The 12,276-nt window shown below is 38.9% G+C and overlaps 1 protein-coding gene across 6 annotated transcripts in view; it reads left to right on the top strand.

Moving 5' to 3' along the window:
* Positions 1-12,276, top strand: part of map2k5 (mitogen-activated protein kinase kinase 5) — a 353,172-nt gene that overhangs the window by 63,827 nt on the left and 277,069 nt on the right. The gene's annotated exons all lie outside the window — the stretch shown is intronic.

The raw sequence follows: 12,276 nt of genomic DNA, 5'->3' as shown, positions 1-12,276 counted from the left end.
CAGGGGGTCTCTTGTTATACAAAGTAGGGAATATTTCCCATGATTTAATCACACAGCTGTGAATTCTTGTCTTATTTCCATTGAAGCAATTAGAGTTACAAAATAGGTTATCATTTTTAATTTTTCATATTAAAAGGTGGTTAAATTTTTGTGATGTATATTTTAATGAGGGAGAGAAAGTGATATGATTAAAAAATTATTGTCATTATGTGAACTTTCACAGCTCCAGAAGAAATAAAATTGTTTTTTCAGCTTTCAGGCAAAGTGTTCCAGAGTCAGTCGTTAGTAGCTGTTGTGCATATGACCTATGAAAAATGTTAGGATATGTAGAAACAAGGAGGAAGAAAATGGGTACAAATCCACTTTTATTTTTTCAAGCATGTATGGAAAAGTGTTGAAAATTGGACAAAACCAAAGTTAGCATGAGATAAAATGTATGTATTTTATTCCTAGTTTATCCAAAACATTGTTTTTGAGTGCATTAATTGGACTCAATGCCCTTGTACTGCAAACAGAAAACAAATGTGTCAGGTTTCTTGCTCTTGATCACTGTTTATCCTTGCTTTTAGAAATTGTGTGTGGCTGTCTGGTGAAAATAGACACAGTTCTAATGCCATCTGCAGTAAAGAACCTCCTAACACTCTTGGCTGAGGCACTCTGTCTGTTTGGTTAAAAACAGGAGTGCCTTTTTGTTGAGAGAATTGGGAGTGACTGAAGCCATGTCTAAGCAAGGTTGGTGGTTGCTTAGGAGGGAAAACATGGACAAATATTTTATTTTCTTGCTCTGATGTTCAGTTCCTGCATGTAACATCACCAGATGACGAGCTAGCCCTGTTCTCTCTTCGCTGTGTGACTCATGAACAGTGTATAAGTGATTTAGATTGAGTGTACCCTCTTTGTTTTGTTTCTCCCGCTTCAACCCATGCATTTTGTGAAAACGTATATCCCTGTGTTCAGAACGATATAACCTTCATATACTGCCTACTCTGCTTTAAAAAAGAGCTCAAATTCATTTCATAACAATATATTGTATGTCAATAAAGATGTCAAAACACGAAGAATGACAATAGGAGGGGTAACTGAAGATTAGTTGACAAGAAGAGCTCTGAGAACATTTTAAAGGTCAGAGACAAAGGTATAAAAGTATAAATGCTTTGAAAGTGTATGAGAACCACTGGTGGTTTGAAGGAAAAAGAGAGCTTTAAAGAAGACTTTAGGTGGAGGTACATAGTAAAGACGGACTGGGTGAGGTGTCCGTGGAGGTATTTTTAAATGAATTATTAAATGAACTGTATGATGGAGAGCTCATATAGGTCAGTCAGAATAAAATTTTGAATATGAAGGTGTTAGGATGGAAATGTTATCACCAGATATGGTCTGAAGGATTGCCAGAGACCTCATGGTATGAAGGAACAGATAATACATATATAGAAAGTGAGAGTTAATCAGGTTTCAATTGCTGTATAAATATGGGGAGCTAGTAATTGGGAAGGTGAGTGTTTTGTAGAGTGCAACCAACTTAAATAAAGCTCTTACGGAAAGGTGTGGACTTGAATTCTTTGAACACAGCTATCTTTTGGAGCATGACATTGTTGCAGAGGATGGTTGATTCAAAATGTAAAGTTAAGGAGGTATGATTACTGATCCTTGATTTCTGAAAATAAACCTTGCGACTAGTAGAGTAATAAAGTTACTGTGTGGACCTTGGGTTACTTCCTTGCCAAAGAGGATGGAATATGTGGCCGTAGCGCTTTCGTTATCACGTAGACACAAGATAAACAATGAGTTGAAGTCTAATCATTTGAGAAAGAATGAGCGTCAGACAGATTGTTAACTATTGTGGTTAAAATTAATCAAATAGATACTGACTGTTGAGATGTGATTTTAAAACATTTAGAAAGACTAAATTTAGTACCACTACATAAATATCATTTGGAAATTCCACAATCTGTGCTGACATTTAAATGAATGGAGTTAATGGACCAATACCAAAGTATCAAGAATGGACAGACTTACAGTTTTTATGAGAGTTACATTTTCAGATAAACATAGACTACCTACACTAGAAAAGTTGTCAGAAGTATTGAAAACATTCCCAGGAAAGCATGCTTTCTCAGCAGCAACGATAGCACAAAGGGGCAATTGGCAATATACTGAGAAAATGAAGGATACAATGTTAACAAATTGGTGAGACTGACTAAATATAGGTCACAGGCAACAGTAGAAAGGAGAACTACAACTGATAGAAACGAGGATAAAAATGCCGTTGATAATTTTGAGAAGTGAGGAGAATTTGAAATTTTCAGTAAGTGTTAGAAGTGCTTAGGGTGTAATTATTTGATGTTTTGTGTGTGACTCAAAGTACCACTACACTATGAACCGTACTAAATGTGATGAAGTATTTAAAACTAAATGTGAAATGGAGGATTCAGTACGTTATAGACAAGGAGAAGACATTTTATTGGTCATAAGAAATTTCTGTCAAGTGAGGAATTTATTGGTGTCTTTCAGTTGTGCAGTGTTGGACAGTGGATGCACTTCCACTGTGTGTAGAACAGACTGACTATAATGCTACCGAGACACTGAGTTAAAAGGGAATCAGGACAAAGTTAAGGAATTTGAGAGTTACACCTGTTCAGATTTGGGAATACTAACACATTAATTGTTAAAACTAATGGTTATTCATGTAAGATAGCTGGAATCAATCATTTTATTAGTATGAAAGTAGTGTTCAGTGGTATTACCTTGTTATTAAGTAGATCTTCAATGAAGAAAGCACAGATAACACTGCATATGGAAAATTACAAAATTATGTATTTGGTAAATCTGTGAATTTGTGATTTACATAGCAGGGACATTACTGTATTCCTTTTTAATGGAATGAAATAAAGAAATTAGTGTTAGGACATCAAGGCTAGTAATTTATAAGACAAAAAGTCAATTGAGTTAAGATTACGTAATCGATTTGCGCTCCCATCTTCTAAAAGATTAAATCTTTTAGTAAAGGATGTAATTATAAGACGTGTTTGGTATTATAAGTTAATAGAAGAGACAAATGATGTCAGATTTGAAAGGAATATCAAAGGACATCATCAGCGCCTAGAGTAAGTCTGCCTTAACAAGAGATTTCACTGAGGTAATAGTTATGGATTTATGGAGATGGGATAAAGGAAAAAACATTTTCATTTCACTTTTTGTAAATTTGGCAATGGGATTTTATCCATCAACAATAATCTGTTGTAAGAATAAGAAAATTATTGCGGATATGGTAATTGAAAAGTGGATAGGGGCCAGACTTGAACCACTGGCAAAATCTCTTCCTGCTGATAGGAGAGGTGGGTATTGCAAATTCAGAGGTATGTTCACGAAAACAAACATAATATTTATCAGTTTGGCAGCAGAAAACCAAGGGTGAAAAGAAGCATACAGTAATAGAAAAAATCGTTCATAAAATTTTGACAAATCAACCAAACTGTAAATTATTGTCTGCACTAGCAAGGGCTGTACATGTTGAAAATGTTTGGGATACAGTCTGTATTGGTTTTCGGTAGGAATCCATCGGTAATACACCTTTCAGAGCCTTTGAAAGTTCTTATACTTCGGGCAGGTAAGGCCCCTGGAAGATATAAAAGTTAGATGAAAGTACGTGATGAAGGCAGGAGGTTAGATCCATGGATTGGGAGCACAGTACAAAGATGGAATGCAAGGAAATACAGTATAAGCTCAAACACTGGGTTAGGGAGGTAACAAGTTTTTGCAGGAGATTGTAAGCCTTCGAAAGAAATCCTGCTACCTGTCACAGGAAGCGGTGGTTAAATAGCAACAGTCCAGAAAGAGGTAGAAGGCAACATAGACACCACAGTTTAACAAGGACAAGAAATATAGTACAAACCAGGAGTACCACCAGCAGCAGAAGCCCATAAGATTGGTTGTGAGCATACTAAAAAACAAGCTATTAAAAGATGCCAAGTAACACAAACTACGAAGCTGGAGAGAAAATGGGGCATACATTGAAGTGCCAGATAGCAGACAACCAGTCCTTATCACAGGTGGATGTATATCTAAAAGGATGATCCTTAAGGCTAAAACAAGGTTAGTGACACAAGAGTTTGAAGAGAAAATTGTGCAACAAGCTGTGAGGAAATAATTGCTGAGGAAAAGCAATTTTGAATGTTATTTTTGTCTTTGTTAGTAACAACTGCTTGGGAATGTAGATCAATTGATTATGAAGTGAGTCTGTTGCCAGTTGGCAGAGCATTTGAACTCTAGATCTGAAGGTTCAGGGTTCAAGTCACTCTTCAGGTGTTTCTCTAAAAGTGATTGTTTGACCTACTGGAAATTAAAAGCAGCTGGCGTTGAGGTTGAAGTCACATTGCCATCTCCAGGAAAATCTTTGGGCAGCCAATGACTCAGTGGTTAGCACTGCTGCCGCACAGCACCAAGGGCCCAGGTTCAGTTCCAGCCTCGGGTGACTGTCTGTGTGGAGTTTGCACGTTCTCCCCATGTCTGTGTGGGTTTTCTCCAGGTGCTCTCGTTTCCTCCCACAGCCCGAAGATGTGCAGACTAGGTGAGTTGACCATGCTAAATTGTCCATAGTGCCCAGGGATGTTTAGGTTAGATGGGTTAGACATAGGAAATGCAGAGGTAGGGGAATGGGTCTATGTGGGATGCTCTTCAGAGGGGCGGTGTGGATTTGTTGGCCTGAATAGCCTGTTTCCACACTGTAGGGATTCTATGATCTAAGATCCTCTGTGATCTAAAGTTGCATCTCAGCAGAGAGATCAGCTTAAGGGGGAATCACTGCTGTTTCCAAATGTTCAGTTTACATGCAGAGTCCATCAAGGGCAATACAATGCCTCAAAGTTAAATAAATATACATATGGCCTAAGTGATGGCTTTTGGGGCTTTTAAGTATCTTGAATTAGAAATCAAGGGGAATGGATCAATGATCATTTTGTGTCAGCAAACATATTTGGAAAATGTTATCCTTGTTGCTGTTAGACAAAGCAGAACTTCACAGAAAGATGCGATTGTTTCCAATATTGAAATGGAAGAACTGCAAAGTCTAATTGGACTGTTGAATTGATTGGGCACCCAGACGAAACCAGATGCCAGTTTTGAAGTATGAGAGTTGAGTATAGGATTAAAAAAAATCCCAAAATGGAAGATATTATTCAGGCCAGCAAAGCATTGAAAAAAATTAAAAATTGATGATTATAATTTGAAATTTTCATCATTGGGAGATGCAAGGAACATGAAACATATTTCTACTGATGCTTCTTGTGCAACCCTCTGTAATGGGTTCTCAGGTACATGAGGGTTTATAATTTCTCATGGGAAAGGGAAGTAAATGTTGTCCTTTCGTTTGGGAAGCTAGAAATATCAGAAAATTTTTAGCAAGTTTCTTAGTGACAGAGATTTTCAATCTTGATGTGGCAGTAGATATGGCATTTACTGAGCAAATTCTGAAATGAAATTTCAGCAGCAATGCCCATAGGGTGCTATGTTGATGATAAGTCACAATGGGATAACATACACTGTACAGAAAGTGTGAATGAGAAAAGGCATAAAGTCAATGTCACAGTTTTAAAACAAATGGTGCAGAATGGAGATACCTCTAAATCAAAATTGGTGGATAGCAGCAGTTGGCTATCTGATTGTTTCATAATGCAGAAGCAAGTTCCAAGGAACTATTGGACATACTGGAAGAAGGACACTTGGAGCTTTAATGTGCAAAGGAAAAGATGAGAATAGAATCTGTTGCCACTTGTATATTTTGTTAATTTTAAAAATTATTTTCATTTGATTTATCTAAAAAGAAAAAAAAATCTGTTCTCGTCTAATATTGTCTGAAGGGATGTCTGAGACCTAATGGAATGAGTGAACAGTGACGGATAATTTAATTAAGACTTAATTGGGTTTGAATTGGCTGCATAAATATGGGGAGCTAATAATCAGTGGGGTGTGTTTTATGGAGTGTGGCTAACTGAAATAAAGCTTTCACATAAAAGTGTGGACTTGAATTCTGTTTAAATACAGTTATCTTTTGGAGTATAACATTTACTAGGGCTTTAAAATTTTTGGAAGGCAGACAATGGAAAGAGGGCAAAGTAAGCACTGAAATAATCAAAGCTGGAGATAACGAAGGTGATTACAAAGGCTTTAGAGGTATTGTAGTTGGTTGGCTCTGCGAGCTAGTTTGTTGTTCCTCGGACGTTTCATTACCCTGCTGGGTAACATCATCAGTACAGCCTTGATGGAACGCTGTTGTGTTTTCCTGCCTGGTATTTAAACTGGTGACCATTGAGCTGGATTACCTCACTTCTGGTTTTCTTTTGCAGTGGAGTATATATAGGATCTCACTGTATGTATTTGTTGATGACCTTCTTAGTGCCTCAGGAAACAATGAGCCAACCACCCACAACATCCACAACCCAAGCTACAAATCTACTCAAAAATCTTAGAGCTTTAGAAGTATAATGATAATGTCATTGGAGTAGTTATCCAGAGATCCAGCTAATTTTCTGGGTTCAAACTCAACATAGTAAATGGTGGAGTTTAAATTTAGTTAATAAACCTGGAATTTTAAAGGAAGTTAGTCCAGTAGGAACGATGAAACTGTTGTCAGTTGTTGCAAAGACCAATCTACTTCATTAAATATCCTTCAGGGAAGGAAATTTATTATCCTTACCTGGTGCAGCCTATATGTGATTCCAGACCACCAGCAATATGGTTGACTCTTATGCTGTCTGAAATGGCCTAAAAAGACAATCCATTGTGTCAAACCACTGGATGAGAGAAAGTGGAATGAAACCTGATAAACCACCAGACACTGACCCAGGAACTGGAAACACAGTGAGAAACCCAGTCCTCGTTATCCTGCAGAATATTCCTTACTAACATTCAGGGTCTTGTGCCAAAACTGGGACAGTTGATCCGTAGACACCTCAATATTGCCTGTATGATAGTCATGCTTTCAGAATTCAGATGCCACTATCTCTTGGTATATCCTTTCCTACTGGTGGAACCGACCCATCACGGGTGGCTGCACAGAGGTATACAGTCAGGAACGAGTTGCTCTGTGAATCTTCAACATTGACTTTAGACTCAGCTGATGGATTAGTACTCCTCCATGTTGAATATCAATTGGAAGAAACACTGTCGGTGGTGAGGACAAAAATGTGCTCTACTGAAGGCTTACAGTATCCGTCATCAAGTATGGCTTAGTGACACCATGACTGGCCAAGTTGAAAAGGATATAGTTCCAGACTGGGTTTTCAGCAGCTGGTGAGGGAACCAAAAAGTGAGAAAAACACACATGACCTCATCCTCACCAGTTTACCTGTCACAGATACATTTGTCCACGACAATGTTCATGGGAATGATCACCACTCAGTGCTTTAGGAGGCAAAAGCCCATCTTCACATTGAGGCTACCCCCATCGTGTTGTGAGGTATACCAACACGTTAAATAAGAATAGATTTTGTACAGAGGTAGCACTTCAGAACTCAGTAACCATGGATCATTGGCAGTAGAATTGTATTCATTCATGACCTGTAATCTGATGTTCCATCATGTAGTTCTGTCTACATGGAATGGTGGAATGGCCTACTTTTGCTCCTACATCATGTGGTCTTATGATCCAAACATGGACCAAAGAGCTGAACTCCAGAGAGATGGTGAAAGTGACTATCCTTGACATCAAAGCAACACTTGACTGAGTATGGAATCAAGCAACTTTTAGAGTCATAGAGATGTACAGCACAGAAACAGACCTTTCAGTCCAACTCATCCATGCCACCCAGATGTTCTGTATAAATCTAGTCCCATTTGCCCGCATTTGGCCCATGTCCCTCTAAACTTATCCTATTCATATACCCATCCAGATGCCTTTTAAATGTTGCAATCATACCAGCCTCCACCACTTCCTCTCAGCTCATTCTGTACCTGCACCACCCTCAATATGAAAAAGTGCCCCTCAGGTCCCTTGTATATCTTTCCCCTCTCACCTTAAACCTATGCCTTCTAGTTTTGGACTCCCCCCACCCAGTGAAAAGACTTTGCCTATTTACGCTATCCATTGCCCTTTATGATTTTATAAACCTGTTTGCAGTTACCACTCAGCCTTTGACGTTCCACGGAAAATAGCCCCAACCTATTCAGCCTCTCCACATAGTTCAAACCCTCCAACCCTGGCAACATCCTTGTAAATCTTTTCTAAACCCTTTCAAGTTTCACTATACCCTACAACAGAACTGGAGTCACTGGGAATCTGTTGTAAGTTTGAGGTGGTGTGAGTTCTCTACTCGTTGCAGTCATACCTGGCACAAAGAAAAATGGTTGTGATTATTGGAAGTCGATCATCTCATTCCTGGGTATCACTACAGGAGTTCTTGGGATAGTGCCCAAGACTCTACCATCTTCAGTTTTTTTCATCAGCGATCTTCCTTTCAACATGAGATCAGAAGTGTGGATGTGCGCAGATGATTGCCCAACATTCAGCACCATTTGTGACTCATCAGATTCCCAAGCAGTGTGTGTCCAAATGTAACAGCAATCATGCAGGCTTGGGCTGGTAAATAGCAAGTAATATTTGTGCCAGAGATATGCAAGGCAATGACCATCTCAAATAAGAGGATAAACACTCAGTCGTCAAAGTAGAGGTTACAATTGAACAGAAATGGAATTGGATTAGCCTTGTAAATACTTTGGCTACAGTAGTAGGTCAAAGAGTGGATATTCTGTCATAAATAACTTACCTTCTGTCTGCACCTCCCTGACAGGGGCGTGGGGTGAACTTATCCCCATGTAATGCAGCTATCCAAGAAGTTGGCTCAGCACCACCTTCTAAGGAACAATTCAGGGTGGACAATAAATACCCTGGACGACAGTAATGGCCAAGTTCTGTGAACAAATTAGCAAAAAGTCTTGAGATGTAATACCTGATTTGGAATTGCAAAGGTTATGCAATTTAAAGCTCAGCTTGCTCTTAATGGATGACAGGGTGTCAGACATCAAAGAGATAAGTGCCTACACAGCCTGTTTTAATGATGTTGTGGTTGAGCAACAATCATTTGCAAATATATGAAAAGGAATACAAAATCAAGTGGAAACTATTTTTATGCAAAAAGTGTCAGACCATTTTGGAAGTTTTTCCAAGGAGATGAATATTAGTAGCAGACTCATGGGCTGCTGTTGTGCAATTGTGTCATGCAAAACTGATGCAATTATAGAACTCGATTAGATGTACATCATTTCTGGGGGTTTGGAAGCAAATTAAGGAAAACCGTTTTGCAGACAATATTATGCTAAGCTGTAACATTACAGAATTGCATAAATTTTAAACACCAAGGAAGACTTAACAGTTGAATTTGCTCTCTAGTAAAAAGAATAAAAGATGATTGGTAGCTGTTTTCAAAATTATAAATAAATTTGATTGACTAGATGTAGGGATAATATTTACACGTGCTCTGGGGGAGCCTAGTGGATTCCACTGTCATCTGGAATAATTAAAGCATATAAGAATGAAAACTAGCTCAATTTATGAAGGAAAAAGGATAAGATGAAGGAGGAAGAAGGTTCCACGGAATACAACTACTGGCATAGTTCAGTTGTTTCAAATGCCTCCATCAATAGAAAACATTGGACTCATTGGGACAAATCCAAGAATGTCAGTTTTGAATGATTACTACATTGCACAAAGGAAGAAGGGTAATGATTGATTAGCAAATCAATCCTGATTTGTCGAAGTGTTACCTTTAGAGAAAACATTGGGATACTGTAGTTCCCATTCTTCCAGGTAGTTCAAGAAAGGCATAAGCCTTCTTTTTGCAGTGAAAGGCATCCTGTGAATAAATGTATGTTCTGTGTGAAGATTTCCTTTTACATGCTTTAGAACACGTGGAATAGAACACGTCAAAGCTATCTTGCAGGATTGCAGCTTTGCTGATCACATAATTATTTGGTGTATTTGACACAAGCTATAAAATCAGCTGCAAGCCACCTCCTTAGGAACTGAAATGTGCCTGGTCTACTTCAAATTAGCCAGGAAAGACCAATTTCAAAAATGTAAACAAACGTAGCAAGCTGTTTCATGCAGTTACTGTGTAGTGGCATTGCAATAATGTGGTACTTTCCATTAATCTGATACTACTGTCAGCTTAAAAAGACATTCTGTATATCACAGAATTGAGTAATATCACGTGCCAGTATGATGCCAGATACTTAGGCCATATGTCCCAAGAAATCGTTAAGCAGATCAAATAGCTTGCTCCTGTGGCTGCTTGTAAAAGGCAAATTGGAGATCATATTCAACAGGCCCACACTTGCAAATTCCTAAACAAAAGTTGTTGAAAAATCTGGAGAATGGTCAGTTACATGGATGACCAATTTAAGATCAATCAAGTTTGTAATCTTAGATAACAAGGTGTGGAGCTGGATGAACACAGCAGGCCAAGCAGCATCTTAGGAGCCGGAAAGCTGATGTTTCGGGCCTAGACCCTTCATCAGAAATGGGGGAGGGGAAGAGGTTCTGAAATAAATAGGGAGAGAGGGGGAGGCGGATTGAAGATGGATAGAGGAGAAGATAGGTGGAGAGGAGACAGACGAGTTAGAGGCGGGGATGGACCCAGTAAAGGTGAGTGTTAGGGAGGAGATAGGTCAGTCCAGGGAGGACGGACTGCAAACACAGGATTTCTTTAAAGACTTTGTTTTACTTTATTTTCCTCTTTGCTAATAATTTTGTGACAGAGGATTGGAGTTGCAATCTATGTTAGTTTTTTGCACAGATTGTAGTTTTATTTTAATGAAAGTGTACAGTTGAAATTCAGCTTTGTGAGCTTATGCATCCATTTTTTTTCCTAGACATTCCCCCTAACATTAATATCAAAAATCGTCCAATTTTTGACAGTTGATTCAGTTGCCAAACCAGAGCTTATCAGTAAAATTTATCACTAACAGCTTGGAGAAGCACAGCACAGAAATAAATATAAAGTGCAAAAGGAAACTAAGTATTAGAATTTTATATCTGCTGGAGGATAAACGATGCAATGATATTACTAATCATCTATATAGATGCTGAGTGCCCTGTGTATTTCTAACATTTTCTATTTTTACTTCTGTAATATATCTCTCATACTAATTTAATATTTAGCCCATACATGAGCTAATTTGATTTTTGACATTTTAAAATTCTCTCAATTAAGAAAGCTGACAATCCTAATAATTGTATTAACCATGTTTTTCAGGATCTATAGAAGGTAAGAGTTGTGCCCACGTAATTTTAAAATTACATCTTGAGTTGTGACTGAAAGCCTTGCGTGAATAAAAGTGTATCCCATTCACCAAAGCAATATTCCATTTTGGAAGCTGATGAGCAAGCTGGTACCCTGGAGCAAAGCAACCAGAGCCAAGCTTTGGCGCCATAAGCAACTTGGCTGTATAGGGTGGGGATGAAAAAGAAAGGAAGAGCATAGTGATTGGGGATTCTTTAGTCAGGGGAGCAGATCAAAGACGTGACTCCATGATGGTGTGTTGCCTCCCGAGTGCCAGGGTCAGGAATATAACTGAACAGCCACAGGGCATCCTGATGAGTTAGAAGCTGTGGTACATGGTGGTACCAATGATATGGCAAAGTGAGTAATGAGATATTGCATACTGAATTCAGGGACCCATACAATAGATTAAAAAGCAGGACCTTAATGGTTGTAATCTCTGGATTACAATGAGGAATTTGCACAGTTTGGTATAGGAAATGGGGAGATATTGGAGGCTGTTTCAGGCTTAAAAACAGACAAATTTCATAGAATCCCTACAGTGTGGAAACAGGCCCTTTGGCCCAAAAAGTCCACACCGACCCTCAGAGCATCCTACCCATCCCCCTATGACCCACCTAATCTGTACATCCCTGAACACTATGAGCAATTTAGCATGGCCAATCCACCTAACCTGCACATCTTTGGACTGTGGGAGGAAACCGGAGTACCCAGAGGAAACCCACGCAGACACTGGGAGAACATGCAAACTCCACATAGAGGGTGGAATTGAACCTGGGTCCCTGGCACTGTGAGGCATCTGTGCTAACCACTGAGCCACTGTGTTGCCCCAAACTCCCTGGCCTGGATGACTTGCATCCCAGGCTGCTGTAGGAGTTGAGGCAGGAAATTACAGGGACTCTGACACAAACTTTTAATACCTCTGTGGCCAGAGAGGAAGTGCCAGAGGACTGGAGGATGGCTAATGTGGGTCAACGTTTTTAAAAAAAAGGTGGTAAAGAAG

Source organism: Stegostoma tigrinum, chromosome 33 (assembly GCF_030684315.1).
Source record: "Stegostoma tigrinum isolate sSteTig4 chromosome 33, sSteTig4.hap1, whole genome shotgun sequence".
Classification (NCBI taxonomy): Eukaryota; Metazoa; Chordata; class Chondrichthyes; order Orectolobiformes; family Stegostomatidae; genus Stegostoma; species Stegostoma tigrinum.
This window is presented reverse-complemented; position numbering and strand designations above follow the sequence as displayed.